We start from the raw sequence: 12,131 nt of genomic DNA, 5'->3' as shown, positions 1-12,131 counted from the left end.
CAAATGTTGGAACTAAATTCAAACAAATTAAAAAATAAATGCATACCTAAGTATCATTTTTTTTTTCCTTTTTTGATACCCAGAATTAACCATTAATATAAAATAGCAGAGAAAAATGCTCTTTTATTAAACATATATTTTAAAACAAGATACCCTTAACAATAATCAAGTGAAATTATTTTGGTGAATCTTTTGTTCCCTCTACTTTTGGAATACTATTCTCCTTTTGGTAAAAGAAAGCTTTCTTTTGTTTCTATTTTAAAACATTATGGCTTTTATTAATATTATGCTCTAAGGTATGTAAAATATATCCACTTTCCTTATTTGAAAGTTCTACTTCATGTTTTTATACTCTTTTAACAGCTTTCAGATAAATTTGAAGCAAAATTGAAGAAAGTTATTTTATGCACAACTCTATAGATTTATTGCAACATTTATCATGCAAAAACTCTAGCTGCCAAGAATGTGTTGTCCCTAGGCAAAGGTGGGGTTTCCCCACAGGGATTTTATTATCCCACATTGAGGAATATCTGTAACACAGTGGCCATTGTCACCAAGAGCCTCCTCTAAGCAATAGAATAACAAGTTGGAGAAAAGAATAGACAGAAATTTAATTTTAATTTAACTTTTAAAACATAATCTTTGGGGATAATACATGTTTTTCACTAACCCTTTATAATAGATTTCCATGTATAATATTAATATACTAAGTCCAGCCTTCAAATCATTGTTGTTAGAGAAAGTAACAACCCTAAGAATATCAACATCAAATTAACAATATTGAAGGCAATTTTTTAAGACTTTACTGCTCATTCTAGTTTACAGAGACACAAATGGATTGTGCTACACCAATATTTATTCCTAGAATGTTTTTCTTACACTATAAACTAACAGACAAATAAAAAAAACCACAAAAAATAAAGATATGGTTTATTCCAATCAAGTGCCCAAAAGAACAAAGTCTTTCATAAAATCTGTCTATAATACAGAACATAGCAGAAGTTCTCATGGTTTTGTCATAATACTTGTGAAATGGGTTACAAGCAAATGGTTAGTAGTAATAATATGCAAAGTTTTGCTTTGTTTTTAAAAATTCTAAATCATAGAAATTGGATTAATGGTTAAAGTAAAATATTTTATATTAAACTACATAGATATATAATAAAATACAAAGAAACATTCTCATTTCAATATCAGTATACTGTTTTAGCGTTGCAAGTAGGTAAAGTGAAGGTTATTAGTCATGTGAATTTCTATGGAAACAAACAAAAGGAAAAAATATATATTGCCAACAATTAGCATATAGTACCAGTTAGAAGATTGGCATAGTCTCTAGTTACCTAACTGACTTTTTCTATGTAGAGAGCTAGCATTGGGTGTGTGCGTGTGCGTGTGCGTGTGTGTGTGTGTGTGTGTGTGTGTAGAGGTTGAAAAATTGCTGATGGAGGAAAAGAAGCAAAATATAACAGCACTAGTAACAAGGAAATGTGTCATCACTATGTGGTATATATAAAGTATGTGCTAGAAGATACAGAAATATATTTTATGTGTAATTTCCTTATTTTCATACTGGTGTACGACCACAGGATATGCCAGGGGCATTAGGGAACCATGAAAGAATCATGGCACATCTCTTGGGAATATACTTTTCTTGAAGCATTGGTGGTGACTGATGAGCAAAACCCAATTCTGGCTGTTTTTCTATTTGTTGGTTTATATTAGAATTGATTGAGGAGTACCCATGTGAAATATGTCTGTCCAAGAAAATGTGAGATGATGAATCTTGAAGGATTTCTAGGGGAAAACAATGTAGCTGGTGTCAATACTTTACCTTTTTCCTTGCCTTGGGCAAAGATACACTGGAGTTTAAAAAGCCATTTGCAACCATGATTTAAAAATCTACACGATAAGAATGATAAAGCAGAAATGGAATTTTTCCTTTTATGAAGTCAAGACCCTGCACTATTCCTAAATTCCCTTTCTTTAGATCCCTGTTCTGACAGATTTTTTAAAAGAAGAAAGCACTTTTTTAGTAAATATTATTCAGTTAATTCACTGTAAGTATTATTTCCTTGTAGATGAAACACTCCAGACTAGTATGCAGAAGTTACTTGATTTAACTTTCAGTTTGTGCCATTTTAAACTATATAAAATGTTAATGTTACAGGATAGAAAGAAAAATTTACTATTATTTTTAGTTAAATCAAAGGATTTCTAAAATATTCTACTCTTATTGAGGGATACTTCATAGCACGCTCTATATTCTTGGGGAAATTTTCTACTTTCCTTATACATATAAGATTTGGATATAACAATAACAATGTTAGCAAACACAGGCATTATTTCATCAATATGAATATGCTTCCCACAGTCTAAGATGATTATTGTCTACTAATGTTATTTTTATCTTATTATTATTGAATCAATATTAGTGTAATTAATACTGATACATATTTGGGATTAATCATGATAATGAAGCACTTTGCGTGAGGTCAAAGTGAAATGAAAGTCAGAGAGAAAGAGAGGGAGAGGCTTTAATCAAATGCAGAAAACATCAGAGAGAGAAACTGGTCAGTAATGAATCTGCATAGCCAGAAGTCAGAGAATAGGAATAGGAACTGGCTAGCCTACACATTATGGGGCAAGAAACATCAAGGAAATATCAAAGGCTTTCTTCCTTTTGAAGCTGTGTCTCAGGGCTGGAGTTGAGCCTTGTCTGGTTTTCAGAGAGCCCTATTCCTATAGGTCTGGGGAACAGCATGTGGCCTGGAAGCTGGGGTCACCCTAGACCCTGCAGAGTTGGAAGAGTACTTGAGTTAATGATTACTGACACTTTCCTAAGACATTTTTAATTTATACCAAAGCCTGATTTTGTACCATTTCAAATCACTACAATTAAAATTTTTGCTATTTAGAATCTTCCATTCCAGCCATGACAGCAACTGGTACTGAAATGGATGCGCCTGTCTAAATAGTTATAAAACTGGGCACAATATATGAGACAAGACTTTTCAGGAATTAGACAATAGACTGTACAGGACCATGACCCTTTAGAGAAAGGAAGCGCACATTCTCACATTCCCACTTTCTTCTGAGGTCACTTTTTAGCCACTATAAAGAGAGGTAGAGAGTAAGCAGGGCACAGAGTTCTTTACTGTGCCCAGGAAGGGAAATCAGATTTCAAGCCTCCTAAGGAGGCTAGAATTTATGGGGCAGATTACCAGAAAAAGGGAGGTATACAGATGGCAATCCCAACAGTCTACAAGATAGTTATATACAGGTGGGGCAAGTGTCAGTGAGACATGCACAGCAGGAAGATGTTGGCCCAGCCTAATCAGAGTACAGAAACCTCACGGTATGTTTCTAGGAGTCAGTTAAGACTCTATAAAATCCACTTCTTAGAAGTGAAGGATCATGTTCCAAGGGCATCATTCTGGACTAAGGATACAACTGAAATAGAACAAAAAAATAAAACCAATCTTGACTGGATGGTTATTCAACTGCCTCCGAGAGGGAATCTCAATACTCTTTAAAGCAGGATTGGCAAGCTTTTTTATAAGGGACCAAATTGTAAATATTTTAGACTTGAGGACCACAAGGTTATGTCAGAACTAGCAAATGAGCATGGCTGTGTTTGAACAAAACATTATTTATAAAAATATGCATTAAGTAGATTTGATCCATGATCATAATTTGCTCACCTTTGTTTTAAAGGAAGACAATATAAACCAGACACCCTAAAATATATCCATGATATTCAGGGTTAAAAAATATTGTTTAGCACAAAGACTTTCACTTTTAATCTTTGGTGTGGGTCAAGTGGCAGAAGCCAGTTAGGAATGAGTAGCTACCCTCTAACTATACAATGGAGAGCCAGACGTTTGGAAGTCATTAGTTGAACATTAATATCTTTGTATAAATATAAAAATGTTATTCTCACATTATTTGTTATATAAAATGTTTTAATATTAATAATACAACACATGTTTACAGCTGGAATGTCAACTGAAAGTGACATATTTAAAATGAAAATTGTGTTTCCTAACCAACGTTTCCTATCCTGCAACTGTTTCCAGAGATAACCATTTTAGTTCTTTTGATCTGTTTTTTGTGATAGCTATGTTCACGTATCTACATTATTTGTCTATATACTATTCCTTAGGTTAGCAAATTTAGTCATCATCTATTTATATTTCTTTTCTTCTTATAGGTGAGATTTTGGCCCTCTTCCACAAATGTCATCTATCCAGTTTGATTTTTCCCAATGATAGAACTAATTTTATTTTCAATCAATAAAAAGTCATAATTTTTGTAATTAAGCAAATATTGATAAAAATCACCAAAGAATATACTCTAGGTATATTTTTATTCACATAAAGATTTTTGTTAATATTATTAGTGCTGTTCTTGTCCTTCTTTTCCTCTTGTAGAACTTTTGTATAAAACTAGTATCTTTCTTTTCTCTTTGCAGAACATTTTTTCCAAAAGATGTATAACATCAGATATTATGCTGATGTGCATAGTTTACAGTTCATAGTTTCCAGTGTGTGGGTGTGTGACTTTTCTTTAATCTATGTATCTATCTATTTATCTATCTATCTATCTATGCATATTGCTCGTTTATATCTACCAGAGGCTTCATTCTCCAATTTGGACTATTTCTTCTTTAGACCTACTCTACATCATCGTCTGGGTATTCCTTTAAATTCTCTTGATGAATCTACTTGCCAAGTTCCCTTTTATTTTCTCTCTTGTTTTAACTTCCTTGTTTTGCCAGAAAACAGTTATCACAACTTCGTGAAATAGCATTAGTATGCAAACAAATTTTGAGAGATATGCTTTATTTCATAAATTTAAAGATAAACTTTTTTTAACATACCTGAAATTAGGATTCATTTTTTAAAATTGGTGGTGCCTTATGATCATTCTCAGCCAGACAGCAGTATTAGTATAGAGATAATTGTTAACACATATATTGAACTCACTCCAAAAGCCATTTGCTGATATTGTCTTGTAAGATAACAAGGTACCAGGATAAAAATTTATCTAATGAGGGGAGAGTGACTGACTCAGTCAGTAGAGCATGCTACTTTTGATCTTGGGGTCATGACTTCAAGACCCATGTTGAGTACTGACATTACTTAAAAAAATTATCTAATGAGTGATAGAGCCTTTGCAACATTACCGTTATCTTGATGTCACAGAGAAGTGCTATGCGGGAAACCAAAGACATTATTATTCTGATTATGCTGAGCCAAGAGTAATCCAGAAAAGTCACATCCTAAATGTAAAGAAATGTAAGATATGCTTTAACCCTCTCAGTCAGGATTGGCCACATTATACTAAAGAAAATATCCAAACTGCTGTAGGTTATTACATTAAGTATTTTTTTTTTTTGTCTATCATAAAATTTTATAAAAATTGTTATTCACAAAGCAGCAATTCAGGGTGTTTTTTTTTTTTTTATCTTGTGATTCCATCAATTTACCTGAGACTACCTCCATAGTCACTGAAGAATTAGAGAAGAGAGAATGGAAAACCTACCAGATTTGGTTATTCACTGCATTAGAATTCACTAGAAATAATCAGATGAGCCCACTCAAGTGCAGACCATCTAGATTGTGATGACTTTATTGTGGGAAATGGAAGTAAACCTGATATTGGTGAATACAAATAATGTTTATCACAGTCCATTCCTGATCATCAAACATTTGATTTATGCCAGAGGTTGATAGAGCCCTCCTCAAGGAAGGCAAACCCCCAAAACCATTGCATCTCAAGATAGACTTCAAAGGAGAAGAGGAGTAGTACATAGTAATTTTTACATCTTTTTTAGACGAGGTCATTTTTTGATCTGAGGACCTATGAATGAAACACCACCAAGAAGAAAAATTATCCATCCTTCACATCCTTATGCCAAAATTCAGATAACTGTTCTTCAAGAGCCACATGAAAACATATGGCCACTAGTCCATAGCATTAGGAAATCCTATGTGCACCAAGTATTCCAATTCTGGGAACAGAATATTCTTGTTTTCTATTTAGGTGCTGATTTTCTTCTCTGTGAGTAGCTTCCTTCTTGTCCTCTGGGGCTGCTGGTTTCACTCTGTGGGAAAGAAATTTCTTCCTTTTCTATTATGTTCCTTGGCCAATCTGAAATTGATAATTGGAATTGACAACTTTCTTTGTCTACTGACTGCTCAACAATGCTATTTTTATATAAATTTTTTAATGTTTATTTTTGACAGAGAGAGAGACAGAGCATGAGCTGGGGAGGGGCAGAGAGAGAGGGAGACACAGAATCTGAAGCAGGCTCCAGGCTCTGAGCTGTCAGCACAGAGCCCGATGCAGGGATCGAACGCACAGACTGTGAGATCATGACCTGAGCCGAAGTCAGATGCTCAACTGACTGAGCCACCCAGGCGCCCCAACAATGCTATTGTTTTTAAGGTAAATCATAGTTACTCATTCAGTCCAGTTTTATGATTTGTTAGGCAACTGGACAAGAACTCTCATATCTGCTTTATTTCTTTGTTTTCTTTCCCCCCTCATATTTTGTTCTTTGATTTGACAGAGGCAACTTTGAAGTCACTGCAATTTTAAGGGAAGGCTATAGCCTTATTCAGTTCTTTGCCTAAAATCATTGTATCATGTAAAGGATTTGCTGCATTCAAGACCTTTAACCTTACCTATAGAATAAGATTAATCTATCTATCTTATAGCTAATCTATAAGGGAGATTTGCTCATTTGGAAGGCTTTATTGTGTGTTTCCTTCTCCTGTGCTTTCTCAAACGTGTTGTTTATTCGTTAGATGGAAAAGCAGCTGCCTTTTCCAATTTACAAGTCCATGAATTTCTGGACTCTTTTTTATCTTCTCATTCCCACATGCATACCAACTAATTCTTCACAATGATCATTCCATTCTGGTGACATCTAGCAAAAATACCATGGATAACAACCAAAGGACACTGAGATTTCATTAAAAATGTAATCCACTTCCCATGGTAGCATGTAGTGTAATTTTAGTGAATGTTTTGCCACTGAAACGTGGAATGCCATCATCCTAGCCCCCATATTTGTTCCTTCACCACTCATTGCCCACTGTATATTTTAGGTTTTGTATGCCATTGTCTTACTTTTGTATTATTTTTTGCATTCATCAGAATAAGATATATTAGGCTGCAATAACAGAATTTCAGTGATTTAATGGAATAAATGTTTATTTCTCATTCATGCAAATTCTTTTGTAAGTCCTGCTCAGGTGTCAGGGCAACTGTCTTCTTCGTAGTGTATCAATTTTCTAATCTGCTTCAAACCCGTGGCTCTAACATTGTTGCACGAAGCTTCATACACAAGGGCTGTGGCAGGGGAGGAGACAAACTGGAGAGTCATGATTGAGCTTTTCAATACCTCAGGGCAGAAATTTCACATTTAACTTCTATTCTCATTTTATTGTCAGGTCTGTGGGCATGGCAATAGCCCACTGCATGGGGATTGAAGATCTCAATCTTTCATATATCCAGAAATGGAAGAGAATGGACACTTGTAAGATCTACCACTTAAACTAATTTGGTCATATCCTCTTTTTATTAAGGCTAAATATCTGTATCTAAATAAGATGAAGAGATTTGCGAAAGGGTATGTAATACACATTTTGTGTGATAATAAGGCTTATGTCATTGTTTTCTAAGCAGTGTTTTTTTTTTTTGTTTTTTTTTTTTTTTTTTCCTTAGTGACACATGAATATGGTATGTCTTAGGGCTCTTGCATGGCTCAGTTGGTTGAGCGACCGACTTCGGCTCAGGTCATGATCTCATGGTTTGTGAGTTGGAGCCCCACGTTGGGCTCTGTGTTGACAGCTCAGACCCTGGAACCTGCTTCTGATTCTGTGTCGCCCTCTCTCTGTCCCTCCCCCACTCATGCTCTGTCTCTGTCTCAGAAATAAATAAACATAAATTTTTTTTTAAATAATAGAAAAAAAATGGTATTTTAACAAGCAATGACATCATAGACTTGATGAAAAATAGTGCAGACAAATATCTGATATAATTTAAATAAAGTTTATATGTGTATTAAAGTTGCACTATGTAAAAACCGAATCAAAACCCGTGAAAAATTTTTCAGTATATACATTTCTTGGATTATTTGTTTTTAATATTTTAGGTGAAATTCACATAACACAAAATTAAATACTTCAAAATTTACAGTTCATAGTATTAGTATATTCAGAATGTTGTGTAACTATCACCTGTGGTTTACGAATATTCCAAAACGTTTTCATCAACTCTGAGGGGGAACCTGTACATCAAACCATCACTCCCCATTCCCCTTTGCCTCAACCCTTGAAATCCACTAATATGATTTCTGTCTGTATGGATTTACGTATTCATATTGTCTACACATAGAATACATTTTTATGCATTTTCTTTCTTTCCCACTTTGCAAAAACTTTACTTAATAAGTAATTACTATTTTCAGGAATGATCTTAGGTAATTACCTATTTATCAAATAAATATTATTTATTTATTTATTATTTATTATTATTATTATTTATATAATATTTATTATAAATATTAAGAAAATAATACTTGAAAGACAAAATCCATTTAACATAAAAATATTGCCTATACATTCTGTGCTGACAGCTCAGAGTCTGGAGCCTGCTTTGGATTCTGTGTCTCCCTCTCTCTCTGCCCCTCCTCCACTCACACTGTGTCTCTCTCTCTCAAAAATAAAATAAAAACATTACAAAAATGTATTGCCTATACAATAAAAAATTGTCCAAAATTTTTTGAGCAATTTGTTTTATATAAGTTTGCAGTAAGAGTTTTGCAACTGGGAAAAAAATGTCAAAATTCAGAATAGAATACTAGTTTGATTTTTTTTAACAGTGCACTGTCTATAGTATATGAATCACAAATGGAAAAAATCAGGGGCACCTGGGAGATTCACTTGATTAAAAGTCAAACATCGGCTCAGGTTTGAGCCCCACATTGGGCTCTGTACTGACAGCTCAGAGCCTGGAGCCTGCTTCAGATTCTGTGTCTCCCTCTTTGTCTATCCCTCCTCCACCTGTACTCTGTCTTTCTCTCTCTCTCTCAAAAATAAATAAAACATTAAAAGAACTACAAATGGAAAGAATTATTGATACATAAACAGTTTTTATAAAGTAGCTATCAAGATATGGAAAATAAAATAATATTAATACTAATAATAACAATAATTCATAGAATTGTCTATAGTGTACCTGTAAGAACAAGAGTGGATTTCAATTTTTTAAATGTGACAGGCTCCTGAAGAGAAAACTTATTCCCATCAGTGTTCCATGATCCATGATTTCAAGATCCTGGGTGAATATAAGTCTGGTTTATTTCAGTTTTTCTCATGCCTGCTTGTGTTTCAGAGTCCCCTAGGATGTTTTCAGAGAAATCAAATTACATTAATTCTCACACAGGGCAGTAAAATTATAATCTCTGGAACTGCACATGGCCACTTACAATTTTTAGGAGCCCTGTGTAAATCTAATGAGAAGCTGGTATTCACCAAAATCACTGATGTTCGGAAGGCAACAAAACAACCAGCATAATCAACAAAATCACTTTCTTTGCAGTTAAACTACACTGAGTTTCATTATTGCCTTTCATTTTTGACCATTTTTAGACAAGTTACCTTAACTCTATAAACTTTAATTTTCTCCTCTATTAAACAGCTGATGGCAATTTCTACCCCATATCGTGTTCTGAATTTTTGTCAAATTGGCATCACTCCCAATGCTGTTCTTTATAATGTAGAGAAGAAAGCTGGATCTGTTGTTCGCCAGAGTCCCCTTCCCTGTGTAATACCTACTTACAATGACAATAAAACAGACTCCTGTTATTTGGCTGGGGAATGGGAATAAATTATGTGATTCCTGAGAGGTGGCTCTGGTCAGATGTGTGAACAAACATGAGATTCACAGAGCTTGGAATTGCTTCTCTACAACCTGTTACAATTCTGTTGACAGAGACAGGTGGGGCATTCCTGAGGATCACAGCAGGTTTCTTTGAGAAACACCTGCTCCATAGTCCTGGTGAAGGGCCTCAGCATCTCTACAGGTTTAACCTTCCACCTCAGCTATGTTGGCCTTTGTTGGTGACTATACTGATCTTTGTTTTCCTTCCTTTGTCCATTTCTTTCATCGCAATCCTAATCCCTACGTTAAAGTTCTTGATTCTGTTTTCCTGACTGAGCCTAGTAAAATAGCATTATGGGACAGTTTGAGAAGATAGCACCGTCTTTGAGCACATGGTCAAAAATATTTGGAGAAAACATATGCAGGACAAAGCTGCAACTCCCTAATGTGGTCACTCTTCTTCCTGGCAAGCTTCCTTGATGGTACCTGGAGACAAAAAAGAAAACCAAAGACAGAAAACAAGCAAGCAAGCATGTGCACTATATGCCAGTGGTATTTATAGTGAGTCACCTGTCACCAGTATGGCCTATCCGCCATTTTGCGGTATCATCAAAGAGAAACATTCAATTTGGCACAGAAATCTTCTCAATGTTGTGTCAGATCCCTAGAAAAATCCACATAATGGATTGCCTTACTGACTAATTGTAATAATAAAGCTCCCACTAAGTCCATGTTTAATGCTTAGAAAAAAAAATCAGTTTAAAATCAAGCATTTTAAGCATCTATTCTGAGGCCTGGAAGAAACATAATCATAATCATAACAAGAACTAATGGAGTTCCCTATATTTCATATTGCTCTGTTAATTATTGGAACAATAACATTCAAATTTGGTGAGAGCTTCAGCGAGTTTATTTCTGGACTAACCCCCATGGCTAGTGCTGAAGCCCCACAACCCCACAAATACTACAAAACAAGTGTAAGAAAATATATTCACTCTATACCCAGAAACAGTGATATCAGAATGCAGCCAGCTCTCAAATATTCAAATTGGTTACTTTATTCTGTTTTTCATTTACTGCCCTCTCTATGACCTTTTATCTTACTGAACTTTTAATTTTTTTAATGTTTATTTATTTTTGAGAGAGAGAGAGAGACAGAGACAGAGTACAAGCGGGAGAGAGGCAGAGAGAGAGGGAGACACAGAATCCAAAGCAGGCTCCAGGCTCTGAGCTGTCAGCACAGAGCCCAACACAGGGCCCGAACTCACAGACCATGAGATCATGGCCAGAGCTGAAGTTGGATGCTTAACCAACTGAGCCACCCAGGCAACCCTTTCATTAATCCCTTCGTGCACATTTCAGAATATGAATTTTCAGGGATTGGAATTTGAGAAAAGTTTTTCTTTATAAAAAATAAAATAAAATTGAGTTTTGTCTACTTTTCATTACTTCTCCTCAATGTGGAAAGAAAAGTTATGCTAAGATCCTCTTCCTTTCAAGTCAAGAGATAAACATTTTTCAAAAGAAACTTGAAGATTTTATGTATCCCATGAATTTTTTAGGGACACAGTATTCCAGCTTTTGCCTTACTCTTGAGAAACCAAAAGAGTACAAGTCAGGGTACATGGTTTTTCTGAGATTGAGTAAAGGCATGTTGCTGCATCTATGTTTGTATGTGTTAACAGCTTTGGCTCAGGTATACACCATGTGTAACAAATCATGTCTAGGAATGGAAAAGAATCTGCACAGGATCGATTGCTGTGTCATTCAAGAGGACCACTTGCTTGGGCAAGCTAATGCCAAATTCCTATGGACTGTAAAAATGACTGTTAAGGAGTAGTTAGGCATATATATATATTTTTTCATATCAAGGACATTGTAAATGGAAAATTCCAGTTTAGGGAATAAATATCTCTGAAGAGCCCATAAATGTTCAACACAAGTGAAAGAAACAATTTTAAATTTTTGACACTCTAGGTAATACAACGTCAATAGCAATGAACTCCAAAATTTCTTTCACCTTCCTCTTCTATTCCCTTATCTCTATATCTCTCGACCCAAAATGGTCAGAAACCAGAGCTTGCAAGAAAGAGGGAAATGGGTAAAGCAAGAGACAGACTAAGTGAGCCAAGTCTATTGTGACCCACAGGTAGCTAAAGAAATGCGAAGCACTAGAGATTCAGGGATGCTGTCAAAAGACAAGGATCCTAGGTTGCAGACAGGGAACTTTATTACTC

The sequence above is a fragment of the Leopardus geoffroyi genome, chromosome B1 (assembly GCF_018350155.1).
Source record: "Leopardus geoffroyi isolate Oge1 chromosome B1, O.geoffroyi_Oge1_pat1.0, whole genome shotgun sequence".
NCBI lineage: Eukaryota > Metazoa > Chordata > Mammalia > Carnivora > Felidae > Leopardus > Leopardus geoffroyi.
Note: the sequence above shows the minus strand (reverse complement) of the source record.